The following is a 13,532-nucleotide window of genomic DNA, read 5'->3' as shown; positions in this document are numbered from 1 at the left end:
TGTGGTGCGGGTATCCCTTGCGGCTTACCTCCTGTGCGACCCAGATTATGCTTTCGTGTATGGATCTTTGTGTCGGTACTGGGTTCATTATGTGTTCCAGAGTCATCCTGGTTGGCAGACTGCTCGCCCTTTTCGTTGGAGGCTTGGCATACGTTCTGCTGGTCCTGCGCGCTTGCGTGAGGGAAGGCTCAGAAAGCGTTGCAGGTTTTCCTGGGGGGGGGGGAGGGGGGAGCGTCTCAATCCATATTGTTCACCATTGTCCTTCTGCAGGATGTTGGGGTGATGCAGCTTCATGTGTAGGTTCCTTCTCTTTCGACTGCCTTGTCGCGGAGGACTTGCATACACATGGCCTGCTAGCTTCGGCCCTGCATTCTTCTTCCTCCTCGAGCTGTTCTTTGATTGGCTTGAGTTGGATGTGGAGGTGCTTTGGGCTGCCTCTGGATCTGGTGCATTGCCCTCGGCTGTGCGTGCATGCATTGTCTGCATTGTTGACGCTGTTCGCATCACTCCTGCGGGATGCAGTTTCGTTGTTTTTTTGCTTCTCGACTCGCGTATCGGCCCGCGGTGCTTGCTTCTTCCTTGGATTCTGCTTGGGGCCCCTGGCTTCTAGGTTGTCTTCACCTTTTTATCCACTGCTGTTTGCAGAGTCTGTGGTTGTGCATTATCTGCAAGCAGCTTCTGCTAGTTGTCATCCTCTGTCCACCATATTGGTTCTCCAGGGGGGCTCATGGGGGGTCTTCCCGGAATGGTCGTGCCAGGACTCGGGGTTCTTTCCATTGTGGTAGGCCAGTGGTGCCAGCTTCCGGGCAGGCGTTGCCTTCGGTTCCATCTTTTCTGGTCGGCGCGGGATCGCCCTGTGCGCCCCTTGGGTTCTCGTAAGGTGCGTCGGCTCTTTCATGGTTCGTCCCCTTGACGGGGCGATGGGGGAGGGGGAGGGAGGCTCACTCTGTTCACTCCCTCCTGGTCTCACGATTTGTGGGCCTTTCGGGTCATTTCGTGTGGCCTGCTGTGGTGTTGGGTGGCTCCTCCTTTGGGGGGTTCGGGGCTGGTGGGGCAGGCCTCTTTTCCTCCTGCGCTCTGTCAAGTCATCTCGGGGTGGGTTCGCTTGGACGTGGTTGAAACGACTTCGAAAACGACCCACTCCCAGGTGTGTTCCTGCCTGTTTCCGTTCCAGAAATGGGCCTGCGCAGGCCTCCGGTTCATTTTGGACTTGTCATGTCTGAACCCGTGGGTTATTGCCAATCCTTTTGGATGACTACTCTGTCCCAGGTCCGTCTTCTGTTGGGGTCGGGTGCTTGGATGGTGTCCCTGAACCTCAGGATGCATATTGGCACGTCCCAGTGCGTCAGGGGTTCTAGGTCTGGTTCAGTTGTGGGGCGTTAAGGTTACTGCTTTTGTTGCCTTCCATTCAGCTTGATTCTGGCGCCTTGCGTTTTCAAACGCCTTACTCGGGTTGTGGTGGCCCGCTTGCATCTGTTAGGTGTTCGGGTTCTGGCCTGCTTCGATGACTGGCTGGTTTGGTCTCCCAGCCAGTCCGTGTGTCTGCTCACCAGGGATTTGGTTCTTTCCCAGCTCACCGGGTTTGGACCCTCGGGTTCCGAACCCAAGGGTCTTCCTGCAGATTGGTCTGGCTTCGTACATGGCTGGTTCGTTCTTCTCCTCAAGTCTTCTCATTTGGAGTTTTTGTCTCGAGGTTCTCGTCACTTGTATGGGTGCAGATGGCTTCGTTGTTGGTCTCCCACTTGCGTGCTTCGTCTCGGCGACAGTATGAGGTTACTGGCAGTCCTTCCGGTTCCTGTCACTGCGTAGGTGTACTTCAGTCTCTGATAGGGTTGTCCTTTCTTCCGTGGTTGTTTCAGGTCCGTCCTCTTCTGTCGGATACTGTCGCGTCGTATCATGCGGTGCTGGCGGAACCGCTCCAGCTTGCGTTCGGTATTGATGTCACTTCTGCTCCTTTCTACCAAGTGACAGAAAGGAGCAGAAGTGCCTTTTCTTTTCTTTTCTGCCTTTCTTTCTTCTTTCTCCTTTCTATCTTCTAATTTTTGTCTGTAGGGATAACGTTCCTATTAACAATATCTTTCAGGACCCTTTCCTCCATTTTATGAGCTGTGGAAAAGGAGTTACTGTAAAATAGTCTAATAGGGGGTACAGGTGTTGTTAGATGACTCATCAGAGGTTACATGGCGTTTCACCTTCCTTTTTATGATGTCTTCAACGAAACCATTGGAGAAGCCGTTGTTGACTAGGACCTGCCTTACCCTACAGAGGTCTTCATCGAATTGCTTCCATCCTGAGCTGTGGCTGAGAGCACGGTCGACATAAGTGTTGACAACACTCCTCTTGTACCTGTCTGGGCAGTCACTGTTGGCATTGAGGCACATTCCTACGTTTGTTTCCTTAGTGTAGACTGCAGTGTGGAAACCTCCGCTCCTTTCCATGAGTGTTACATCTAGAAAGGGCAGCTTCCCATCCTTCTCCATCTCATAAGTGAAACTCAACACAGAATTCCACTGAACTCTGTTCAGTGTTTTCAGGTTACAGTTGTGTTTATGTAAACTAAAGTCTTTGAAAATGTAATAAGTTATTATGAAACACGTTCAAGCGTCGCGTCAGACTAGAAATAAAAATGAATTTTAGAGAATTGATTTTTTAATTACCATCGACAGTAAAAAGAAACGTGAGCTATATTGAGAAAATTCGTGTTAGAATTATTAATCTTACTTTTTCGGTCATATTTAATAATATATATATATATATATATATATATATATATATATATATATATATATATATATATATATATATATATATATATGTCGTACCTAGTAGCCAGAACTCACTTTTCAGCCTACAATGCAAGGCCCGATTTGCCTAATTACCCAAGTTTTCATGAATTAATATATTTTCTCTAATTTTTTTCTTATGAAATGATAAAGCAACCCATTTCATTATGTAAGAGGTCATTTTTTTTTTATTGGAGTTAAAATTAACGTAGATATATGACCGAACCTAACCAACCCTACCTAACCTAACCTAACCTATCTTTATAGGTTAGGTTATGTTAGGTAGCCGAAAAAGTTAGGTTAGGTTAGGTTAGGTAGGTTAGGTAGTAGAAAAGCAATTAATTCATGGAAACTTGGCTTATTAGGCAAATCGGGCCTTGCATAGTAGGCTCAGAAGTGACTTCTGGCTACTAGGTACGACATATATATATATATATATATATATATTGGTGTATACTGGCAGCAGGTTTTCTTTCAAACATGTTTCATTGAATATGACCGCATATTCTGTATTTATTATTTTCTGGTTTAGGGCTTCTATCCCTCTAACTATTTTCTTAGCATCAGGGCTTAATTGGAATAGGAGTTCTCCAAAACTCATTTTCGTACTTTTAAGGTGAAGAAAAGAAGTGATTTACTATAGAGTGTATTACACTTATTTGTATAATTTGCACGACGTTTCGAACCTCCATGGTTCATTCTCAAGTGAACAGATCTTACAATACTAGTTGATTTTATACCCGCATTAGGTCAGGTGATAATACAATGAAGGTGAAAAACATGGGGGGATACATAAGGGATAAACATAGGGGCTGCAGAAGGTGTATTGGCCCATACGAGGCATCTCCTATCTAAACACAAAGATTAATCCAGTGTAATTGGCCTGTTATGTTGGCCATTGTCTTCTGTGTTGGCATCGATATGTTCTTGTCTTGTCCTTACTCTCATGGTGGGTAGAGTAAATAGTTCCGTGATTTGGGTGTTCATGGTAGGTCGCTCTATTCTTATGTGAATTGCCTCAAGAATTTGTAATCTTCTTGAATCTTGGGTTTTGTCTATTATGCAAGTATTCTTGTTCAACATTTCTCTTGTTAGAGTAATGTCATGGGCTTGTCTCATGTGATTCCTAGGGGCACCAGATTGAAGATGGCATGTCAAACGCCTCGTCAGCTTGGTCGACGTCATACCTATGTACTTACATTGAAGGTTACATCCTTCGTGGGGGCAAGTGTACATGTATACAACGCTTGACTGCTGTAGAGGGTTCTCCGTCGGCTTCGGGCTGTTTTTGATAAGGAGTTCGGAAGTCTTCTTGGTTTTGTAGAATATTATCAGGATAATATTCTATCCTGATATCCTGATAATATTCTACAAAACCAAGAAGACTTCCGAACTCCTTATCAAAAACAGCCCGAAGCTGACGGAGAACCCTCTACAGCAGTCAAGCGTTGTATACATGTACACTTGCCCCCACGAAGGATGTAACCTTCAATGTAAGTACATAGGTATGACGTCGACCAAGCTGACGAGGCGTTTGACATGCCATCTTCAATCTGGTGCCCCTAGGAATCACATGAGACAAGCCCATGACATTACTCTAACAAGAGAAATGTTGAACAAGAATACTTGCATAATAGACAAAACCCAAGATTCAAGAAGATTACAAATTCTTGAGGCAATTCACATAAGAATAGAGCGACCTACCATGAACACCCAAATCACGGAACTATTTACTCTACCCACCATGAGAGTAAGGACAAGACAAGAACATATCGATGCCAACACAGAAGACAATGGCCAACATAACAGGCCAATTACACTGGATTAATCTTTGTGTTTAGATAGGAGATGCCTCGTATGGGCCAATACGCCTTCTGCAGCCCCTATGTTTATCCCTTATGTATCCCCCCATGTTTTTCACCTTCATTGTATTATCACCTGACCTAATGCGGGTATAAAATCAACTAGTATTGTAAGATCTGTTCACTTGAGAATGAACCATGGAGGTTCGAAACGTCGTGCAAATTATACAAATAAGTGTAATACACTCTATAGTAAATCACTTCTTTTCTTCACCTTAAAAGTACGAAAATGAGTTTTGGAGAACTCCTATTCCAATTAAGCCCTGATGCTAAGAAAATAATTAGAGGGATAGAAGCCCTAAACCAGAAAATAATAAATACAGAATATGCGGTCATATTCAATGAAACATATATATATATATATATATATGTGTATATATATATATATATATATATATATATATATATATATATATATATATATATATATATATATATATATATATATTATTAAATATGACCGAAAAAGTAAGATTAATAATTCTAACACGAATTTTCTCAATCTTTCGTACATTACGCTTCACTGTTGGAGGTAAATCAAAAATCAATTCTCCAAAATTCATTTTTATTTCTAGTCTGACGCGACACGGGCGCGTTTCGTAAAACTTATTACATTTTCAAAGACTTTAGTTCACAAATACACAACTGAATAGAACTTACGTATCTCCGATTTTATATCTACATTTGAGTGAGGTGAAAGGGGTGATGTGGCATTAACACAAGACAGAACAAAATGTGGTATTAATAGGGTATTAATTTCATCAACACAAGACAGAACACGAAACAATGGATATTGAATAGAAGTGTTTGTAGAAAGCCTATTGGTCCATATTTCTTGATGCTTCTATATTGGAGCAGAGTCTTGAGGTGGGTAGAATATAGTTGTGCAATAATTGGCTGTTGATTGCTGGTGTTGACTTCTTGATGTGTAGTGCCTCGCAAACGTCAAGCCGCCTGCTATCGCTGTATCTATCGATGATTTCTGTGTTGTTTACTAGGATTTTTCTGGCGATGGTTTGGTTGTGGGAAGAGATTATATGTTCCTTAATGGAGCCCTGTTGCTTATGCATCGTTAAACGCCTAGAAAGAGATGTTGTTGTCTTGCCTATATACTGGGTTTTTTGGAGCTTACAGTCCCCAAGTGGGCATTTGAAGGCATAGACGATGTTAGTCTCTTTTAAAGCGTTCTGTTTTGTGTCTGGAGAGTTTCTCATGAGTAGGCTGGCCGTTTTTCTGGTTTTATAGTAAATCGTCAGTTGTATCCTCTGATTTTTGTCTGTAGGGATAACGTTTCTATTAACAATATCTTTCAGGACCCTTTCCTCCGTTTTATGAGCTGTGGAAAAGAAGTTCCTGTAAAATAGTCTAATAGGGGGTATAGGTGTTGTGTTAGTTGTCTCTTCAGAGGTTGCATGGCTTTTCACTTTCCTTCTTATAATGTCTTCGACGAAACCATTGGAGAAGCCGTTATTGACTAGGACCTGCCTTACCCTACAGAGTTCTTCGTCGACTTGCTTCCATTCTGAGCTGTGGCTGAGAGCACGGTCGACATATGCGTTAACAACACTCCTCTTGTACCTGTCTGGGCAGTCGCTGTTGGCATTTAGGCACATTCCTATGTTTGTTTCCTTAGTGTAGACTGCAGTGTGGAAACCTCCGCCCTTTTCCATGACTGTTACATCTAGAAAGGGCAGCTTCCCATCCTTTTCCATCTCGTAAGTGAAACGCAGCACGGAACTCTGCTCAAATGCCTCCTTCAGCTCCTGCAGATGTCTGACATCAGGTACCTGTGTAAAAATGTCGTCAACATACCTGCAGTATATGGCCGGTTTCAAGTTCATGTCGACTAAGACTTTTTGCTCGATGGTACCCATGTAGAAGTTTGCAAACAGGACACCTAGGGGAGAACCCATGGCGACCCCATCTACTTGCTTATACATGTGCCCATCCGGGCTCAAGAAGGGTGCCTCTTTAGTACAAGCTTGGAGTAGTTTCCTCAGAATATTTTCTGGTATGTCAAGAGGAGTACAGGCTGGATCACGATACACTCTGTCGGCTATCATTCCGATTGTCTCGTCCACAGGTACGTTGGTAAACAGCGATTCTACGTCCAACGAGGCTCTTATCCCTGTGGCCCGTGTGCCCCGCAGTAAGTCAACAAATTCCTTTGGAGACTTCAGGCTGAAGGCGCAAGGAACATAAGGAGTCAGCAGGCCGTTGAGTCGCTTCGCCAGTCTGTACGTGGGTGTGGGTATCTGGCTAATGATTGGCCGAAGTGGGTTTCCAGGCTTGTGCGTCTTGACATTTCCATACGCATATCCAGGTTTATATTCCCCAATGATCTTTGGCAGGTGGAGTCCGGATTTCTTGGCGTTCACAGTTTCGATCAGTTTGTTGACCTTTGCTTTTAATTCGGCTGTAGTGTCCTTCGTTACCCTTTGGAACTTAGTTTGGTCAGAGAGTATGATGTTCATTTTCGCCAGATATTCGTCTTTTTTAAGAATGACATATATTGGCGACTTGTCACCTCTCCTGACAACTATCTCCTTGTTCTCACGAAGGCTTTTTGCTGCCGCTTTAAGCTCGGGGGACAGTATGGTGCTTCTGTAGTTGCCTCGATTCTTTCCTCCTTCTGCAATAAGTTCTGCTTGTAAGGTATCTTTGGTAGTGACCTTCTTTTGTGTCTCGAGGTCGAATATGTCGTCCAACAGAATTTCCAACTCTACTTTCCGGGCCATCTCACTCGGTCTGGACATAACATGACAGTTTATGCCCAGATTTAGGAGAGTGACTTGGTCCTCAGTGAGGTTAATTCCTGCAAGGTTCATAGGAGGACCTATGGCAATTCCACGACCAAGAGATGGCTTCCTGAACCTTGCAGGAATTAACCTCACTGAGGACCAAGTCACTCTCCTAAATCTGGGCATAAACTGTCATGTTATGTCCAGACCGAGTGAGATGGCCCGGAAAGTAGAGTTGGAAATTCTGTTGGACGACATATTCGACCTCGAGACACAAAAGAAGGTCACTACCAAAGATACCTTACATGCAGAACTTATTGCAGAAGGAGGAAAGAATCGAGGCAACTACAGAAGCACCATACTGTCCCCCGAGCTTAAAGCGGCAGCAAAAAGCCTTCGTGAGAACAAGGAGATAGTTGTCAGGAGAGGTGACAAGTCGCCAATATATGTCATTCTTAAAAAAGACGAATATCTGGCGAAAATGAACATCATACTCTCTGACCAAACTAAGTTCCAAAGGGTAACGAAGGACACTACAGCCGAATTAAAAGCAAAGGTCAACAAACTGATCGAAACTGTGAACGCCAAGAAATCCGGACTCCACCTGCCAAAGATCATTGGGGAATATAAACCTGGATATGCGTATGGAAATGTCAAGACGCACAAGCCTGGAAACCCACTTCGGCCAATCATTAGCCAGATACCCACACCCACGTACAGACTGGCGAAGCGACTCAACGGCCTGCTGACTCCTTATGTTCCTTGCGCCTTCAGCCTGAAGTCTCCAAAGGAATTTGTTGACTTACTGTGGGGCACACGGGCCACAGGGATAAGAGCCTCGTTGGACGTAGAATCGCTGTTTACCAACGTACCTGTGGACGAGACAATCGGAATGATAGCCGACAGAGTGTATCGTGATCCAGCCTGTACTCCTCTTGACATACCAGAAAATATTCTGAGGAAACTACTCCAAGCTTGTACTAAAGAGGCACCCTTCTTGAGCCCGGATGGGCACATGTATAAGCAAGTAGATGGGGTCGCCATGGGTTCTCCCCTAGGTGTCCTGTTTGCAAACTTCTACATGGGTACCATCGAGCAAAAAGTCTTAGTCGACATGAACTTGAAACCGGCCATATACTGCAGGTATGTTGACGACATTTTTACACAGGTACCTGATGTCAGACATCTGCAGGAGCTGAAGGAGGCATTTGAGCAGAGTTCCGTGCTGCGTTTCACTTACGAGATGGAAAAGGATGGGAAGCTGCCCTTTCTAGATGTAACAGTCATGGAAAAGGGCGGAGGTTTCCACACTGCAGTCTACACTAAGGAAACAAACATAGGAATGTGCCTAAATGCCAACAGCGACTGCCCAGACAGGTACAAGAGGAGTGTTGTTAACGCATATGTCGACCGTGCTCTCAGCCACAGCTCAGAATGGAAGCAAGTCGACGAAGAACTCTGTAGGGTAAGGCAGGTCCTAGTCAATAACGGCTTCTCCAATGGTTTCGTCGAAGACATCATAAGAAGGAAAGTGAAAAGCCATGCAACCTCTGAAGAGACAACTAACACAACACCTATACCCCCTATTAGACTATTTTACAGGAACTTCTTTTCCACAGCTCATAAAACGGAGGAAAGGGTCCTGAAAGATATTGTTAATAGAAACGTTATCCCTACAGACAAAAATCAGAGGATACAACTGACGATTTACTATAAAACCAGAAAAACGGCCAGCCTACTCATGAGAAACTCTCCAGACACAAAACAGAACGCTTTAAAAGAGACTAACGTCGTCTATGCCTTCAAATGCCCACTTGGGGACTGTAAGCTCCAAAAAACCCAGTATATAGGCAAGACAACAACATCTCTTTCTAGAAGTTTAACGATGCATAAGCAACAGGGCTCCATTAAGGAACATATAATCTCTTCCCACAACCAAACCATCGCCAGAGAAATCCTAGTAAACAACACAGAAATCATCGATAGATACAGCGATAGCAGGCGGCTTGACGTTTGCGAGGCACTACACATCAAGAAGTCAACACCAGCAATCAACAGCCAATTATTGCACAACTATATTCTACCCACCTCAAGACTCCGCTCCAATATAGAAGCATCAAGAAATATGGACCAATAGGCTTTCTACAAACACTTCTATTCAATATCCATTGTTTCGTGTTCTGTCTTGTGTTGATGAAATTAATACCCTATTAATACTCTTGTTCTGTCTTGTGTTGATGAAATTAATACCCTATTAATACCACATTTTGTTCTGTCTTGTGTTAATGCCACATCACCCCTTTCACCTCACTCAAATGTAGATGTAAAATCGGAGATACGTAAGTTCTATTCAGTTGTGTATTTGTGAACTAAAGTCTTTGAAAATGTAATAAGTTTTACGAAACGCGCCCGTGTCGCGTCAGACTAGAAATAAAAATGAATTTTGGAGAATTGGTTTTTGATTTACCTCCAACAGTGAAGCGTAATGTACGAAAGATTGAGAAAATTCGTGTTAGAATTATTAATCTTACTTTTTTGGTCATATTTAATAATATATGTCTACAGGAAAGACTGCTACCAAAATATACTTATATATATATATATATATATATATATATATATATATATATATATATATATATATATATATATGTCGTACCTAGTAGCCAGAACGCACTTCTCAGTCTACTATACAAGGCCCAATTTGCCTAATAAGCCAAGTTTTCATGAATTAATGTTTTTTCGACTACCTAACCTAACCAAACTTTTTCGGCTACCTAACCTAACCTAACCTATAAAGATAGGTTAGGTTAGGTTAGGTAGGGTTGGTTAGGTTCTGTCATATATCTACGTTAATTTTAACTCCAATAAAAAAAAAATTGACCTCATACATAATGAAATGGGTAGCTTTATCATTTCATAAGAAAAAAATTAGAGAAAATATATTTATTCAGGAAAACTTGGCTTATTAGGCAAATTGGGCCTTGCATAGTAGGCTGAGAAGTGCGTTCTGGCTACTAGGTACGACACACATATATATATATATATATACAGGCATACCTCAGTTTAAGAGTTTAATTGGTTCCTGGAGACGCCTCGTATTCCGAAAACTCGCATTCCGAAGCTAATTTCCCCATAAGAAATAAAGGGAAGTGAATTAATCCGTTCCTGACTACCCCAAAAACCCCACATCAAACTAAATTTTTATACCTAATTCATCTAAATAAACCTACAAAACTATGTTCCAGTTATTACTTACCTTGCTGTCGAGTGCTGTAGGCATATGGAAGATGGTGAGGAGGGGGGGAGGAGGAGTTACTGTTTGGAAGGGGAGTCCCCTTCCATTATCACATCAGGCAGTGAGGACCTTTCTGGTGTGCTCTCCCTGGGACGTTTTATCTGAGTGCCACTAGGTCCTGGTTGAGGTTCACTGCTCGATTTCCTCACCACAAATCTGTCCATGGAAGCTTGCTTTTTCCTTCTTCGCAAGCTCTGTCTGTAGTAAGGCATCACATTGTCATTGAAAAGATTAAGACAATGGCCTACTACAGCTTTCTCTGGGTGAGTCTTTTCAACAATTGTTTGAATCTCTTCCCACATCTGACACACCTTCTTAATTACTGCAGAAGGGACATTCGCTGCTGCTGCTGCCACCTCCTCCTCCACTACTACGTTGGCTTGCTGTTCCTGTTGAAGGGCTAGGAGTTCTTCGGTGGTCAGTTCTTCGTTGTGTTCATCCACCAACTCCTCCACATCATCACCATCCAATTCCAAGCCCATTTGCTGGCCTAGACTAACAATTTCCTCAACAATAGGCGCATCATTTATAGGCTCAAACCCCTCAAAGTCTAGTTCTCTCACACATTCAAGCCACAATTTTCTCAAGCCAGAGATCAGGGTTCTTTGAGTCACTTCTTGCCAGGCTTTGTCAACGAGTTTTAAAGCACTACAAATGTTAAAATGCTGTTTCCAGAACTCTTTGAGGGTGAGGTTTGTGGCTTCAGTCACTTCAAAACATTTCCAGAAAAGTGCCCTTTCATAAAGTTTTTTAAAATTTGCTATGATTTTCTGGTCCATAGGCTGAATTAGAGGAGTGGTGTTAGGAGGAAGGAATTTAACTGTGAGGAATTTATTGTATCTGGGCAACAAATCATCTTCCAAGCCTGGAGGATGAGCAGGAGCATTGTCGAGGAGAAGCATGGCTTTGAGTGGCAAATGTTTCTCCTGCAGATATTTTTCTATGGCAGGGCACAGCACTTCTGTCACCCACTCCGAAAAAATAAGCCTAGTCACCCATGCTTTTTTATTAGACTTCCACATCACACACAAATGGGTTTTCTGCACTTTATACTGTTTGAAAACCCTTGGATTTTCAGAATGATACACTAGCAAGGGTTTAATTTTCAAATCGCCACTCGCATTTGAACACAGCACAAGCGTAAACCTATCTTTCATAGGCTTGTGTCCAGGCAAGGAATTTTCCTCCTTGGTAATGTATGTCCTCTTAGGCATTCTTTTCCAAAACAGTCCTGTTTCGTCACAATTAAACACTTGTTGCGGTAGGTATCCCTCAGCCTCTGCAAACTCTTTAAATTCGTCAATAAATCGTCCAACGGCTGGTTTGTCTGAGCTGGCTGCATCCCCTAGCCTTGTAACACTATGGATACCACTTCTCTTTCTAAATTTTTCAAACCAGCCCCTGCTTGCCTTAAACTCTTTCGTATCTGCATCACTCGTTGCAGGGGTATTCTTTAGAAGGTCTTCGTGCAACACCCTGGCTTTCTCACAAATAATGGCCTCCGAAACACTATCACCCCTTAACTCCTTGTCGTGTATCCAAATTAATAACAACTTTTCCACTTCTTCAAGTATTTGTGGTCTGTGTCCCCCTCCCCGCTCAGCTCGTTGTCGCCGTGTGGTGGCTTAGTGGGCGGCTGCCGGAGTGTGATGCTCCTTGGGACAGTCCTCTGTCCTTTTCTAGCCTTGTGCTCCTGCTGCCGTCCTCTCCAATTCTGCTGGGCATCTTTTCCTTTTCCTTCTGTTTCGTTTTTCTCCCCCCTCTTCTCCTATCTGCTTGCCGTTTCCTGCCGACCTTTTGCTCGTTCTGGTTCTTCCCTTGGACTTCTTCTATTTTGACGCCCGGGTGCTTGAGGAGGCATACTCTTGCACCCGTAGAACTGTAGTACCCGACGTCGAGAGCGAGGGGAACCTTTTATTGTCAATCCCCCTTTCGTCACTGAACCCGATCTCGACGGACTGTCGGTTTCTTAAGGTGGCGTTTGTGGGGCGTATACTCACGACGCACCCCTAGGAGGCCCCGACAAGATCGGCGATAGCTTCTTGTTGGGTGTCCTGCCTCTAATTGTGGCTCCATGGTGGGTGTGGGGGCACATTCGTGAATGAATTCTTCTTTTTGTAATGATGATAACCCCTGTTTCGGCTGCTTCTGGTTTACCTTCTCAGGCTCGTGGGGTGGGCGACCAAGCCCCCGAGTCGGTCCGTATTGGAAGACCGGGCTCTGTAGCCTCCGCTGCATTGGGCCCCGACCTTGCTCCTCCTTTGGCCTCTCTGTCTCCTTCCCCTGGCTCCCCTCCCTCCCTCTGTGGTTGGGTCGAGCCCCAAGCCCCCAATGGTGACCTCGTCCCCTGGCGCGGCTCCTTCTCTAGTTGTAACTACTGCTCCTTTTAACCCCTCTCTCTCTGGGGGTTCTCACCGCCGTCCTCGTCACGGTTGCCCTCGCTCGATTCCTTCCAGTTCTGCTACCTATCAAGCCTTGTTTGGTCCCGCTTCGTGGGCCAAATATTTTGATCTCCTCCCTCTTGATTCTGCGCCTCCTGACGATTTCTCCCTCCATCGACATCTCGTTGATTCCGTGGATGCCTCCATTACTTTCAACCCCACTCGTCTCAGTACACGTGTCGTTGCTGCTCCTTCTCAGGATGCTGCTTCCCGCTTGGCTGCCTTATCCTGCCTTGGCGAGACCCTCGTTCGGGTCTCGAAGAACGCTCAGTTGAATGCCAGTGTTGGCACTATTTTGCTCCCGCCCCATGTTGCGACTGGTGTTCGGGACCTGCGCGACTGCCACGACGATATTCGACATATCCTTGCTGCCCAGGGCCATTCTATTCTCCAGGTGGACACGTTTA

General features: G+C 44.3%; 1 protein-coding gene across 1 annotated transcript in view; it reads left to right on the top strand.

Moving 5' to 3' along the window:
* LOC123761587 (zinc finger protein 84-like) overlaps positions 1 to 13,532 on the top strand; it is a 97,188-nt gene that overhangs the window by 34,289 nt on the left and 49,367 nt on the right. The window lies entirely within an intron of this gene.

Source organism: Procambarus clarkii, chromosome 24, assembly GCF_040958095.1.
Source record: "Procambarus clarkii isolate CNS0578487 chromosome 24, FALCON_Pclarkii_2.0, whole genome shotgun sequence".
NCBI classification, from domain to species: Eukaryota; Metazoa; Arthropoda; class Malacostraca; order Decapoda; family Cambaridae; genus Procambarus; species Procambarus clarkii.
Note: the sequence above shows the minus strand (reverse complement) of the source record. Positions and strands in the feature narration are given on the sequence as shown.